The sequence below is a fragment of the Ixodes scapularis genome, unplaced genomic scaffold (genome assembly GCF_016920785.2).
Source record: "Ixodes scapularis isolate PalLabHiFi unplaced genomic scaffold, ASM1692078v2 PGA_scaffold39__5_contigs__length_11793443, whole genome shotgun sequence".
NCBI classification, from domain to species: Eukaryota; Metazoa; Arthropoda; class Arachnida; order Ixodida; family Ixodidae; genus Ixodes; species Ixodes scapularis.
In genome coordinates, this window is record NW_024609867.1 from 5,049,946 (window position 1) to 5,063,970 (window position 14,025).

The 14,025-nt window shown below is 47.9% G+C and overlaps 1 protein-coding gene across 1 annotated transcript in view; it reads right to left on the reverse strand.

The window, feature by feature from the left end:
- Nucleotides 1-14,025, reverse strand: part of LOC120842022 (neuroligin-1) — a 136,471-nt gene that overhangs the window by 106,586 nt on the left and 15,860 nt on the right. The window lies entirely within an intron of this gene.

Consider the following 14,025-nt stretch of genomic DNA (forward strand, 5'->3'; position numbering starts at 1 on the left):
ACTTCAAACTGTAAACAGCTATTCGATCAACGAATACGAGGAGAGGTCAGTGACACTCGGCATCGGGCTCCGCAGGACATTCCGCTGGTTTTTCATCATCGCGGACGTCCGTCAAGCCGTCATGGGAGCAAGTTTTCTACGGTGGTTCGCGCTTACCGTAGACTTGTGGAGGAATATGTTTCAATACAGTGAGACGTAACTCCGTGTTCAAGTTCTGCCATTAGAGATGTCACCTTTGAGTCCTAACCTCAAACGAGCGCAAGTGGAAATTCCATGGAAGTCTATCGTCGACGAGCTCCCAACTATGTTCCCCCCATCGGCGCCCCACCAGTGTCCAGAAAAATATCACTCATCAGATTGAGTCTAAGGGAAACCCAGTGTTTGCAAAACATAGGCGCCTGGCATCCCATTGTCTTTAAATATCCAAATATGAGTTTGATCGCATGCATTAATTCGGTATGTACGTCCATCTTTCATCGCGTGGTCCTCACCGCTTCACGTGGTGCCCAAAAATACTGCAGACTGGCAACCCCGTGGAGAATATACGGCCTTGAACAAGGCTACGGTTCCCGATCGTTATTCAATACCCCATATTTGGACATTGGCGGCCCAGTAAAGAGCGCTACTATCTATAGCAAAGTAGATTTGGTCAAGGCCTATCACCAAATCCTCATCGAGCCTGCTGATATCCCCAAAACTGCCATACTTAAGCCGCTCGTGTTGCTTGAATTTTTGCAAAACAAATTTTGTTCTTCGGACCGCAGCCCAAACCTTCCAACTGTTTGTTGACATCGTCTTTCGTGGTTTGACATTGACATTTTCTTACATTGACGACATCTTGTTATTAGTCGTACACCGGAAGAGCACGCCGACCGCTTACAAAAACAATTTTCTCTGCTTGAAAAATAGTATTGTTCTCAACGTGGCCAAATGTGAGTTCGTTGTCGAAGAACTGCATATTCTTGGACATCACGTTTACAGCCACGGTGTTCAACTGTTCCCCAAGACAGTAGACGTTATTAGGAACTTTCCAGCCCCGACGATGGCAAAGCAGCTTCGGGAATTTCTCGGTATTGTTAATTTTTACCACCAATTCGTTCCGGGCTGCCCAAGTGACTGTCAGCCCCTCCACGACTTACTCAAAGACAACAAAACAATAACGCCGCCGCAGAAGTTGTCACTAGAGGCTCGTCAATCTTTCCAGGCGGTGAAGAATGCCATTGCTAATGCCACACGCTCATGCATCCTAAGAGCCGGGCGCCTATCTCCATGATGGTCAATGCGTCAGAGGGTGGAGTGAGAGCTGTTCTACAACAGCAAAAAGAAGACAAATGTCATCATTTTGTCATTATTTTAGAAGATGTCAAACTTAAGTCCAATAGATCACCTTTAGACGAGAGTTTTTGGCCATCTACCTCGCAATCAAGCACTTCCGCCACTTCGTTGAGCGCCGAAACTTACATGTGCTCACTGACCAGAAGCCATTAACGTATGTGCTAACTTCAAACAGTGCGTCGTATTTTCCACGAGAGGTGCGACACACGGCCTATATTTCTGAAATCACGTCCGACATCCGCTTTGTGAATGGCACGGACAACTCTGCGGCCGACGCGCTCTCTATAATGGGCGTGAACCTGTGGCTTTCTACGCAGAGCTAGAAGCAGCCCAACCCGTTGACTCCAAACTTGCACGCATCAGAGAAACATCAGACATTCGAGGACATCTGGTTGCCCGACTCCGACGTCATGATCATATGTGATATGCCAACAGGCTACCGTGCCAGTTCGTTCCAACCCTTTTACGTCGGGCAGTCTTCGATTCGCATCACAACTTATCCCACCCATAATAAAAGCGACTCACCGTCTACTTTTGGCAAGGTTAATTTCGCCAGGCATCAGCGCTGACGTGCGGGATTGGGCTCAAGACCTGCTTGCAATGCCAGCGCTCGAAAATTCATCCGCATAAACATCACATTATTGGGGACGTCTAGCCCACGAGACGCACTTTTTTCCCAGAACTATATTGACGTGGTAGGAACGCTTCCTCAATCTCAAGACTACCACGACATCTTGGCAGCTTTGATTTTACGCGACATCAAAGCGCAAGCGGTCCCCCGCACACTCATTGAAATCTGAGTGAATCGATTTGGCGTCCCTTAGGTTATTACTACCGACCAGCGTCGGCAATTTGAATCCTCGCTGTTTCGGAGCCCTCCTTTATCCTCAGAGTTACATATATACACACGACAGTTTATCATTCAATATCTAATGGAATGGTTTACCCTGTCACCGCCAACTCAATGCAGCGATCAAGGCAAAGCTAAACAGTCCAGCCTGGACGGCTGTCTTGCTGAGTATCCGAACAGCCTTTAAATCCAACATCAACTGTAGTGCGCCGGAATTGGTTTACGGCACTTCGCTCCGTCTAACCGAAGAGGGCTCCCACGCGTCAACTGGCACTGGGCAAGAAAATGCAGAACTGTATGTTCAGCGACAGCGAGTCCTGATTCAAGACCTTTGACCTACCAGCACGTAGGTCCCTTCCGAATGATACACCGCTATCTCGAGGGATATTTTAAGGTTTCCGCATGTCCTGTCGATACACGACGGCCTCAAGAAGCAATTACAACCTCCGTACGGCCAACCATTTCAAGTCCTACGACGCGATCGAAGGACTATCATGCTGCAAGTCAAAGTCATCTTGTGTGCAACCTAGGGATTCCAAGCGGTTGGCCCAGGCTGCCCCTCTGACAATCATGAGTGGTCATCTTGACCACGAGAGGGCCAAGGGCAACCAGCCACGCGAGCGGCGCTCCGCCGCTGATAAAAGGCCGTCGCAGCGGATGCACGGGGCGGTTGGGATCGCGGCGCAGGCGATAGCGGTCATTAAATGTTTACGTATTGTTGAACCGGCGCGCTGTGTCATTTCCTCAGACGGCTAGCAGCAAGAGAAATCCTACACTGGCGCCCAGACGTGATATGCTGCTCGTCTGGGAGTATAGCCGCAAACTGGGTTCGTTCTTACGTTTTACGTAGTCAATTTTGCGTTCCTGAGTTTGCCCACATTTGAGGGGGCGTTTCTTCGCAAGCCTAGGTTCATTGACATGGGTTACCCTCCACTACAACACGATGCCGTGTACAGAGGACGCCGGCAGAAACGTGAGTGGGGACGACTTTTAACGCTCGGTGCGCTCGCGGATAACGCCGACAGCGACATAAAACCAAACGAGAGTAGATGATGCGCTCAAGCCCCACTCCTGCTGGAAGCACGCCCCCCAGGGACTACCTAAGGCTCTCGCTTAGCGGTCCGGCTCTTTCGGGGTACGCAGATAGAAACGCAGTCGCGAGGTTCGTCTTGGAACTGCGGGACTACCAAGCTGCGTCGGGAATCGACGACGAAACCATCCTCACCCGCCTTTTGCCGGTCACACTGACAGACAGTGCAGCACTGTGGAGGCAAAGACAAACTAAATTCACAAGTATGTCAGATTTCGAGGCGCGATTTAGAACGGAGCTCCTGCCTCTGGATTACAGCATGCGGATTAGGGACGAGCTGCGCGCGCGCACACAGCACCCGGAAGAGTCACTCATTGAGATTGCAAGGGCCCTCCAGGGTCTGTACGAGCTCGCCGACGCCGCGGCACCAAACGATGAGAAAGTACAACGCGCCATCCTCCGATGCCACCCGCGTTTGCATCCCCATCTCAGGGGACGCACCTTGAAGAATTTAGACAAGATGGCACGGGAGGCGATCGCCATCCAGGCCGACAACCTCGCGGAACTAAGAACCGCCCCCCTCCACCGCATAACATGACTCTGGAACCATCATCTCTGTGGTCTGGAAACGCACGTGTACATAGAGTCGAGAGAGAACAAGACGATTCCAATCAGGCGTCTGTCCCCCGAGCCCTAGATCCTCGTGCATACGAATCACGAATATGCAGCGGTTATGAGGGCAAGCATTCACAACGCTACAGCCCCTCCATTGGTCAAGATGAGTTCTTGGCGTCTGGACCGGTAAGGCGGAGCTTGGGAGAGGCAAGAAAGAGCGGGACACCGCACGAAGCCGACTGTTGGGCCACGCCCCGTTGTTTTCGATCCGGCCAGCCAGGACACATACACCGGGACTGCAGCGAACGGCAGCGGCTGCCTCAGACACAGGGAAACGGCTACGGTCGGCGGTGGTAAGACATTTCTACTCTACGCCGGCCGCACCAAAAACACAATCCACAAGATTGAGCTGCAGCAATCGCTTTTGAGCCTCCCGGAGGCTCGCACGGGCTCCGGGGAGTGGCGCTTTTCTATCGACCCTCTGTGGCCCTCCATCACTTTGTCTTCCTCATAACACTCTCCGTTGTGAGACTCCCGGCGTGTCCGATTTCGCATGGACACCCGGGCGCCCAGTTCACACAGTTCCCGGTGTTGAGATTCCAGGCGTGTCTACTCGTGCATCGACAACCGGGCGGCGAGTTCTCAACACTTTCCGCCATGAGACTCCCGGCGTGGCGGCGTCCGCGTCGACACCCGAGCGCCCACCTCACACCGCTAGCGGTCTTGAGACTCCCGGGGTGTCTGCTCTCGCATCGACAACCGGGCGGCCAGCTCATAACACTTTCACTCTTCGTCGTGAGATTCCCGGCGTGTCGGCTTTCACACCGACACCCGGGCGCCCAGCTCACACCGTTCGCGGTCTTGAGACTCCCTGCGTGCCTGTTTTCGCACAGACACCCGGGCGACTAGCTCGTAACACTCTTTGTCGTGAGACTCCCGGCGTCTCGGCTTCCACACCGACGCCCGGGCGCCCAGCTCACACCGTTAGCGGTCTTGAGACTCCCGGCGTGCCTGCCTTTGCACTGATCTCCGGGCGAACAGCTGCCACTGTTTCCGGGTCTTAAGCTACCCGAAGAAGCTGCATTTGAGGTGCACCCTAATGCGATTCCCTCTCAGCCAAAGGTCGGCCCGTCAGATTCGGGCCCGATCCCCAGCGTCAGAGCCCCTTTGAAGTTCTCAACACCAAGGAGGCGACTCTGGATGGCCGAGCGCTAATGGACTCGCACCAGACGAGGGGGGTAGAAAAAACCTCACTAAACAAGGAACCGACAGTGCTCATCCTAGCTGTGAGTAGAATCGAAGCTGCACCCACCCAAGTCTCTTGAACCTCGTATGACTGTGAATGTACTAAGTACACCAGTGGCCACTCTTTTAGATACTGGTGCAAACATATCGCTTATTGGGGATGCTGTATTTCCGGAATGTAACAAGAAAAAGATACATCTACGGTCAGCAAACGTAAAATTGCAGGTAGCGTCGGGGTCCGTACTGCCTGCTGCCGGCGCAGTCAGGTTACGAATTTCCTTTCATGGCAGGAAACGAAGACAACGGTTCGTATACCTCCCGGCATTGCCAGTGCCCATGATCCTTGGTAGAGATTTTATTGCTACGGAGCGGGTTTTGCTAGACTTCGCCAAAGCTAGATATTGGTTGGGAGACGAAACAAAATTTACGCCGCCAGACGGCAGGATTGTATTCCCGGCCAAGCGTTGCCGTTAAACTTTGCAGAGGAGATTTCTTTACTTCAGACAGCGTGCTCAAAGCCGCGCAAACGTGTTCCGGTGAAGACAACCAGAAGCAACTCCAGCAACTGCTGGAACCCTTCTCGCCGATTTTCACGGAAAGGCCTGGGAAAACTGATCGCCATCGGCACCACAAAGAAACCAAGGATTCATCCCCGCGGAGGTACAATCCGAGACCCATAAGTGCTCACAAGCGCGAACTTCTTGATGCGGCGCTATCGGAAATAATTGACACAGGCGCAGTACGCCAGTCAAAAAGCCCATGGACTTCCCTGGTGGTTCTTGCTCCAAAGAAGGACGGCACAGCAAGGCTTTGTGTTGATTACAGGCGCCTAGATGATGTGTCAGTCAGAAACAGTTACCCGTTTCCTAGTATTTTCTCAGTAATGTATGACCTTCGAAACGCGACTGTTTTCACAACCCTCGATTCCAGCCGCGGATTTTTTCAAATCGAAGTTTATCCGGCTGATGTAAAGAAGACCCCTGCTGACCCACAAGGAAGCCCCCCCCCCCCCCCCCCCCCCCTCCCCCCAAGGCTATCTACGACGTCCTCTGTTTTCGTTTTTGGAAGGGGGAAGATGTGTGGGCAACATCGGGATTCCAACCGGTTGGCCCAGGCTGCCCCTCCGACAATCATGAGTGGTTATCTTGACCACGAGGGGGCCAAGGGCCACTGGCCACGCGAACGGCGCTCCGCCCCTGATAAAAGGCCTTCGCAGCGGATGCGCGGGGGCGGCTGGGATCGCGGCGCAGGCGATAGCGGCCATTAAATGTTTACGTTTTGTTGAACCGGTGTCCTGTGCCATTCCCCAGGACGGGTAGCGACAAAAAAATCCCACAATGTTTACACCCACTTTTGCGATTCAGGAGCAGCACTAGTACAAGGAACTCGTGAAGTTAGTTCTCCTATCGACAACAGTGAACATCGATCGCGACAGACCGCACGACTCTCACCACACCAGACATCTCAGGCACAGACACGTTCATCACATCGGCCTCCTCACCAGGATGCAGTACTGTAGTGACCAGCCGGAAAGGAAAAGTATTGTCACGGGGTTACGAGTTTGAGGCGTCCACATCGACTATAAATGCTTTAGAACCACGGTATTTAAGATCTTGCAGATATGGTAAACTAAAACGCGATGTAGAGGAAACGTCCTCTGAGCGTGTCTGAAGAGGTTCTGACAAAGCAACAAAAAGAAAAAAAAAATGCATAGGGTGAAAATTAATTGTCAAGGTTGCGATTACGAAAGGTGACGTGTTATACTTGGCGGCAAAGAACAAACATTAGCATAGAATAAGATTATAGCAGTTACAAATTAAACGGTAATCAAACACGAATAAAAAATGGGACCTGGAGGTAATGTCAGCATACTTTGTTTGTACTTTTTATTTTGCTTAAAATCGCCCCTTACTCGAACCGCTTGTGATATTTCACAGCCAATAATATCTTAGACCGTTGTTCAATTTTTTTTTTTCCGGCGGCATCGTTTTAGTACGTTTGGTGCTCCGATCTTGCAGAAATAAAATGGCAGTGTCCTGTGTTCGCTCTTTTCGTGCCAAGACATTATCAGAGCAAAGTAAAATTATCATTAAATCTCCCGCGAAGCAATGAGTCAAGATCTTGAACCTCTACACTGTCGAATAGCACTTACATCTTATAATGCAAAGAATACAAAACAATAAAGATGTTTATGATCGAAACGTAAGACTGACGAAATGAAATGAGTATCGGTAGACTTATGTGGGCGTCCATCTATCTAGTTTGTTCCCCCATTTTCTTAAGTAGTACATCACGCTGGGTTGGGGCCGAGGCAGTCCCGGTTTGCCGGTCTGGACTCACCACACCGGGGTCCACGACACCCAGGGGGCGAAAACGGCCGGTCTCAAATGCGAGAATCTTGCCAGTACCGGAACCTTACCTTGGTCGCTGTTTGCCGGCGTCGAGTTGCCAGTACCATGTCTTGGCATGTCGACACCGTTTTCCGTCCAGTTCCCGAGGGCCCCGGAAAGTTCTCAAAGACGCCAATAAGTTTCGGGTACATGCCGCAATACTGTAATTTAATACCGGCCTGTCTTGCCGAGACTGGCGTCCCGGCAAGTTCCCGGTATCGCCCGTGTTCTGGCTTTTGAGACTGGCCTTTTTCGCTTTCTGGTGCGTTTCCTTTAGCTATCCTGTAGTACTCCACAGACAGACAGGGACTGCCCTGACCCCAACCTGGCAGAGCGTACTACGTGGGCCCATATATAGTTGGCGAAACCGCTGTGTCATCCATATCTGTCACCCATATGGGAAGAGAAAAGGGGACACACAAAATGGTTGCCGTGAGGTATTTGTTTATTTTACTGGTTTGTGTGCTATGTCCTGTATGATACGAGGTGCTCATTACCGGGTAAGAGCGGGCTGAATGAAGGCGGCTGTGAGACTCCAAGAAGGAGAATTTTCACTAGTCTCTTTGTCCATCAACAGGTAACAGCTTAGATTCTTCTAAACCATGCCGATGACGCACTTCAGGGCGATCCCTTAGTTACAGCGCCAGTAAATAGATTTATCGTGTCATACAAATCAGATGGGGGAAATCAAGATGGCAGATATCAATTGCAAACAAGGTAATGGCAACCATATTGTGCATAAAATAATATCATCAAATAATTCTTAAGGCACTATACTACGACTGAAATTAAAAAGTCCGATAGAAAGAAAACCCAACGCAGCTGAAGATTTTGAGCTCGGCTGCCATTTTAAAGGACAATCTGTATGAAAGCACATGGCAAGTCCGAAAACTCGTTGACCCGACATATCATATCGGCAGGTCATGTGAAAGCAACACTTTTCTAACTAACGCCTTATAGGCTCAATTATAGCCTGAAGCCTATGTCTCACGGCCTTCATCAATGTTGTTTACGAACACATCTAAAAGTCGAGCTGTTTAACGGTTTATCTAACCGTTCGTTTGGCGCGGGGTGTTGCAAGTTTGAATGCACTTCAGATCTAAATACTTCTCTTCAACTTTTTTACTTCAATGACATTTTTAGTGTACAGTATCATTATTTAAACGCTTTATTTAATTATCAATTTTTATTTTGTGCACACTGATGCCAACAGCTTTGTCGTTCTATATCGCCGTTGTGTGTCTCCTTCGTAACACATTTAGGTCGTAAAAGAAAAAAAGCTTTAGAGTCGATTATAAATGCTGTGTTTCTTTATTTCCAAACTTGGAACTATTTAATGCCCACCGCCAAAAGAAACGACCTCAATACTGATTTTTCTTTCCTTTTCTAAATTCGACCGAGTAGTGTATACAAGTGATCGATCTGTTCAGATGGTGTACTTGCACTTCTTTTTAATACCTTCGGACTTGTGTTTGGTGTAAAAACAAAGAAGAAACAAAAACAAATCGGGTAGCAGAGGGCGTTTCAGCGTGGCTTGGCCAGCTGCCCATAGACTGCAGAAGTTTACCGATTTAGACAGCTGGTGTCTGTAAAAACAAAATGTGTCTTTCATTTCTTCTTTTTTATCCGCGGAACAAATGCTACGCCTGACGACTATCCTGCCCTCAAGCCATTCTCGTTTTATTGGAGAGGGTGAATGACAATAGTTACAGCAATTGACGACATCAATCTAGCAGGAAAAAAAGGGGGCACAAAATATAACTTGGCATATTAAAACACACTGAAGGAAGCTATTGCACCGCAAACATGTCACAAAAAGCAAACTAACTAGAGGATTCATGGTGAATTCGCACCCGTAACACTGAACGCCCATAAAATTGAAAGATCACCTGTTGGACCACTCTAATACGAAATGTTTTTCTTTCAGTTTTCAACTAGACTACGAAGGAGGAGTTGTGTTTCAGGCAGCCCCAGAAGGCTTCTATAAATATCTTTATGACACCGAACGGCGTGTAACTGTTGTGTACTCGGACACGCTCCAAGCGCTCCACGCGTGAGACTGACGAGCCCCGAAGCGCATGCCTTGCGCCCAGGCTCGTGACGAGATTTTGACCGGCGTCGATGATCTAAAAGTGCCGCTCTTCCAGAATAAAACCTTCGGGTTTCCACCATCCTTCTACTTTTCTTCAGTAACCACACATGGCTTAGTGTAGTATTTTTGTGAAAAGAGGGTATATTTTCTTGAACTGAGTCTTAACCTGTAAACCCATACGATAAACATGCCAAATCACCACCGGCCTGCACTAAGATGCAGCCTCGGACCATCACAGCCACCTATGTACTCTAAAATTCACAATGGCATGACAAAGAGACAACTGATCAAGAAATCGTAAAATCGTGTTTAGATTTTTTTTTGCATGTAAAAGGACATGCGATAGAACTCACTTCTTCTTAAGAAGGAATTCAAGCATGGTGGAATCGCCGGCGTGTATTCTCGTAGTAATTTTCCCCAAAACACCCCTAACATCGACGTGCTGCAAGCATTGGAAGAAAATAAGGAATACCCTACAAAAAAGGTGCGGGGATTGCTTTTGCAAACGCTCTGTGGTAACTGGCTTAATCATCTTTCAGAATGCTTTTTTTTAAAGTTTGAACATGACGTTATTTTGCCTGGCAACAATGCGCCAGGACGGTATGTGCGATAGTAATGTCGAAAATTGTTGAAGAAAATATATTTCTTGCATTTCTCACAATCCTGAACAGCCGCTGGAACTAAAATCATTGTGAGCAGCAGTGTCGGTCTTTTCTTAATGTGAAACACCTCTGTCGCAGTCAGGAACTGCAACAAAACTAAGCGGTTGTCATTTCCTGATTTCATTATTCACCGCAATTCTGCTTGATACTGCACGAAAGATTTTCAAACACATTTTTGCTGATAATTTCTGCCGGAAAACAAGACAAAATTGCGAACAAAAAGACGAGAGCAGTGAGACAAGCTGGATGGAACTAAGAATTTAAAAACTTTATCTGCAGATCGTTACACATATACTCCGCTCACCACAGAAGGGAATGTAAAAGCTACGCGCTTTTCAAGCCAACAAAACCGCACTACGTTTCATCGCCTCTCCTCGCTTTCTGCGTAGACGGATGGGCGGAAGCGCCATTATGTCCAGGAAAATTGACACATGACTGGTCATGTGCCAATTTTCACGACAGGCCGGTCGCAACATTTCCTGCTAGCTTAGTAGAGAACGAAGTATAGCCTGCATAGCAAGGCTATATTGAATAATACCACAGGTTTTGATCAGCTTGGGGTACCTTGAGACCCATTGTGACTGTGCGGTAGAAACACTGAAGCTACAATTGCATGGAGTTCAAAATTCAGAATGGGTATGCCAAGGTTCCACACTGCAAATATATTGTTGCCAACTCTATTCCTTTATTCAGTGACAGGGCGGGAACGGCAGGGAGATCGTTCAGTCGTCTTACCTCCAGCACTACATTACTACCTTCGTCGACTTTTCAACATCTTGTGAGCTTCAAGCTTGCACATGTATCTAAATCCTGCTGTTAGGATGTGAACGCATGCTGGAGGCTAGACGCTTGAAAGATGCTTCCTGTCATACTCCTGTCAATTTTCATTACATCATGGAATACACTGCGCGGTTTGCCTTCAACCACCTTTGCAGACCACCTTAATGAACAAACCCCATCCCAGTATTCGGTGGAGGCCGTGTCCTCTTGGGGGACTCAAATTAGTCAATGAAAGCTTCTTCTTTGCCAGGTGCTTGATGGGTGTAAATGTGAAACATACAATGGATGTTTTTGATACAAATAAACCTAACGGTTTAAGCACTCCTAACAAACACATTTTGTAGAGACTCTATGCTCTGTTCACCCCTAATTTGACAAATAAGCGCTCGCCAGACCATTCAACTGTCAACCTTTAGTCACCTGACCCTGTTCTCTCTCTGTGAGTGTGGGTGGGAGCGTGATAATATGACCGTACACGTACAGACACGCCCAACGAGTATGTAGCTTTCACCGCACATTGAACAGGGGGGTGAAGGAAGCATAACAAACGAATGACTAGAGGGTGGATGAGCTGTCCAATGCAACATACTTTCGACACTCTCTCCCCTTAAGTGACATTAAGACTGTCACTGCCATAATTAAAGATGGGCTCGGAAATTTTATAGGACTCTTCGAATTAATATTTTTGGAACCTCCAATGAATACCATGGACAAGATTCCAATAGATTAACCATATTAAGTAGCCAAAAGAATCATTTTTCTCAAAATAAGCGCAATATGTGGCGTGCCTGCGGCAAGTAATAACCCACGTAAAGCCCCAAATTTATAATGTGACTTCATTGTTCAGGCTTTCGCCAGATTGAGTGAAACCAAAATTGGTTCAACGGTAGTGCACGACGCTGGCAGTTACCGGAGCGAGAGCCTGACTTCATTCAGTGTCGCACTTGCGCAAATGCGTTGACAAATTTACCTAGGGTAAGCGTCGAAAATCCGTCCCCTGAGCTACGAAATCGTTGTTGGTACGGGAGAACGCTCAGCGCGTAGCTGTGTGGTGCCGTGCCCGGGATATTGAGAAGCATCGCTCTGGTGAACTCTCGATTAAACTTCTGCCACTTTGCTTACCTAAAATTTTTAACAAGTAAGCGTGATGCTCAGTAACACGAAAGCTATTGCAGCACATAACTGGATAATGTGTGCGCAAAATCGGTGTTGCCAAGCCATCTGCCGAAATATTTTGGAATGGAAAATTTGAGATTTTCGATTATAGTCGAAGTAAAACGTGCACTTACTTTGATTGCTCACAAGTCCGAAAATGATCAAGGTCAGCTATTCATGCGCAGAATCCACTTGGTACATAGGGTCGGGGCCTGTTTTCTTTTGAGGCAGCAAAGCGCGCCCACGCCTGGCTGGGCTTTGCTTGTAACCGAACTTTCGTAAATCGCAATCGGGTTTTGCGGGTCCAGGTCACTTTTTTCAATGCCCGAAACTCGTAATGCGTGTGGCCAGCCTGAAGAAAAATCTTCATAGCGCCAAAGTGGCTACACTTAGGCTTTTGACTGTGGATTAAACTGAATTCTTAATCGTAAAACAGGGAGGCTGAACTCAAAATTCAAAATATCACGTGGGATCGCCCAGAGACCTCCGTGCGTGTCTCGGTTTGTCTGAACGGGGTCTCTCGTGAATCGCATTCGCAACCGCTTCGCAAACGCATCTCAACAACTTCGCAAGCGCATCTTCACCGCCAGTGTGACTACGCCATAACTTTGCTTGATTAGTTTAGGTGATGGTCGCAGAAGCGCAGAAAGATGACAAACGCCATGACATTGCGCTTTCGGCAGTGCTTGGTTAACTTCACGGGCTACCTTGTTCGTGGATGCCGCTCGACGGACGTAATTGTGTTTTTTTCGCTGACATTGTTATAGTATTTAAGAAAATTTATATGTTAGCGTGGTCATTCCCATCATTTTATTTCAACATTAAACGTTATTTTGCTCGTCAGAGGGTGGGGGCGGGCGCCAGATTTAGTGAAGATCAAACAATCGGCCGCGAAGCTTCACGCTAATTGGCTTGTGTGAAAGGTACGTGATCAACGCTGATTGGCTGATTCCGTTGAGTATGGGAGGTTCTGAAAAGCCGGCAAGCTTTAATATCCTACGAACACCAGAGTCGCTATTCCAGCAAGTTTTAACATGTTTATACGCCACGTGTTAAGTTTTCTAATGAAGATCGCCGTAAGCGTAGGCGGCGGGCTTGGTAATGATCTGCAGCAATACCCCAAATGTTTCACGTGTAACCAAATGCCCAGCAGTTTGCTACATAACGTTTTGAGCACCTATCATGGCGCTGCTCTAATTATGCGCAAAAAGTGTCTCGAATTAGGGCTTTGACCGCATCGACGGTTCATTGATACCCATTAAAGGATTGAAAACTACACTGCCAGCAAGAGCCATGGGAGGTGCATGCGCAAAGCGGAGCTGGTATGGGACGTTGAAGTATAAATCGCCCTTTAATTATTAGGCAGCTACAATATGACTTTTCTTCAACACTTTAAGAATGGCTTGCCTCTAATAGGTTAAGACAATTTAAAACATTAAGGTTGTTTTTTTTTAATTTTGAGAAATGTCAAACATTATTTTATTTAGCTATAACTGCTTTCGATATTCCCGACTGGAGGTCACGGAATGGCGATGTCGACTAGTTGTTGGAAGTTCCGTGACTGCACTGGCCAGTTAATCGAGTAGAAAAAAACAAGGTTGGCAAGTAAGCTGCCAGAATTTAAGGCGGGAGTGGTCAGAAATACAATAAGAAAGCGATGTCGTCCAGTAAACAGACCTTCTACAAGACTGACTTGAAAATACAAGCAACCGATATCGGCCAGTAGTCGGAACTTTCACGGCGGCATTGTACAGAAAATATAGCATCAAACCGATGTCGGCAGTAGCTGGAAATTTCTCGGCTGCACGGGCAAGAAAGCAGGAAAATAAGAAAATACACGGGTAAGAAACCAATGTAGTCCAATATCAGGG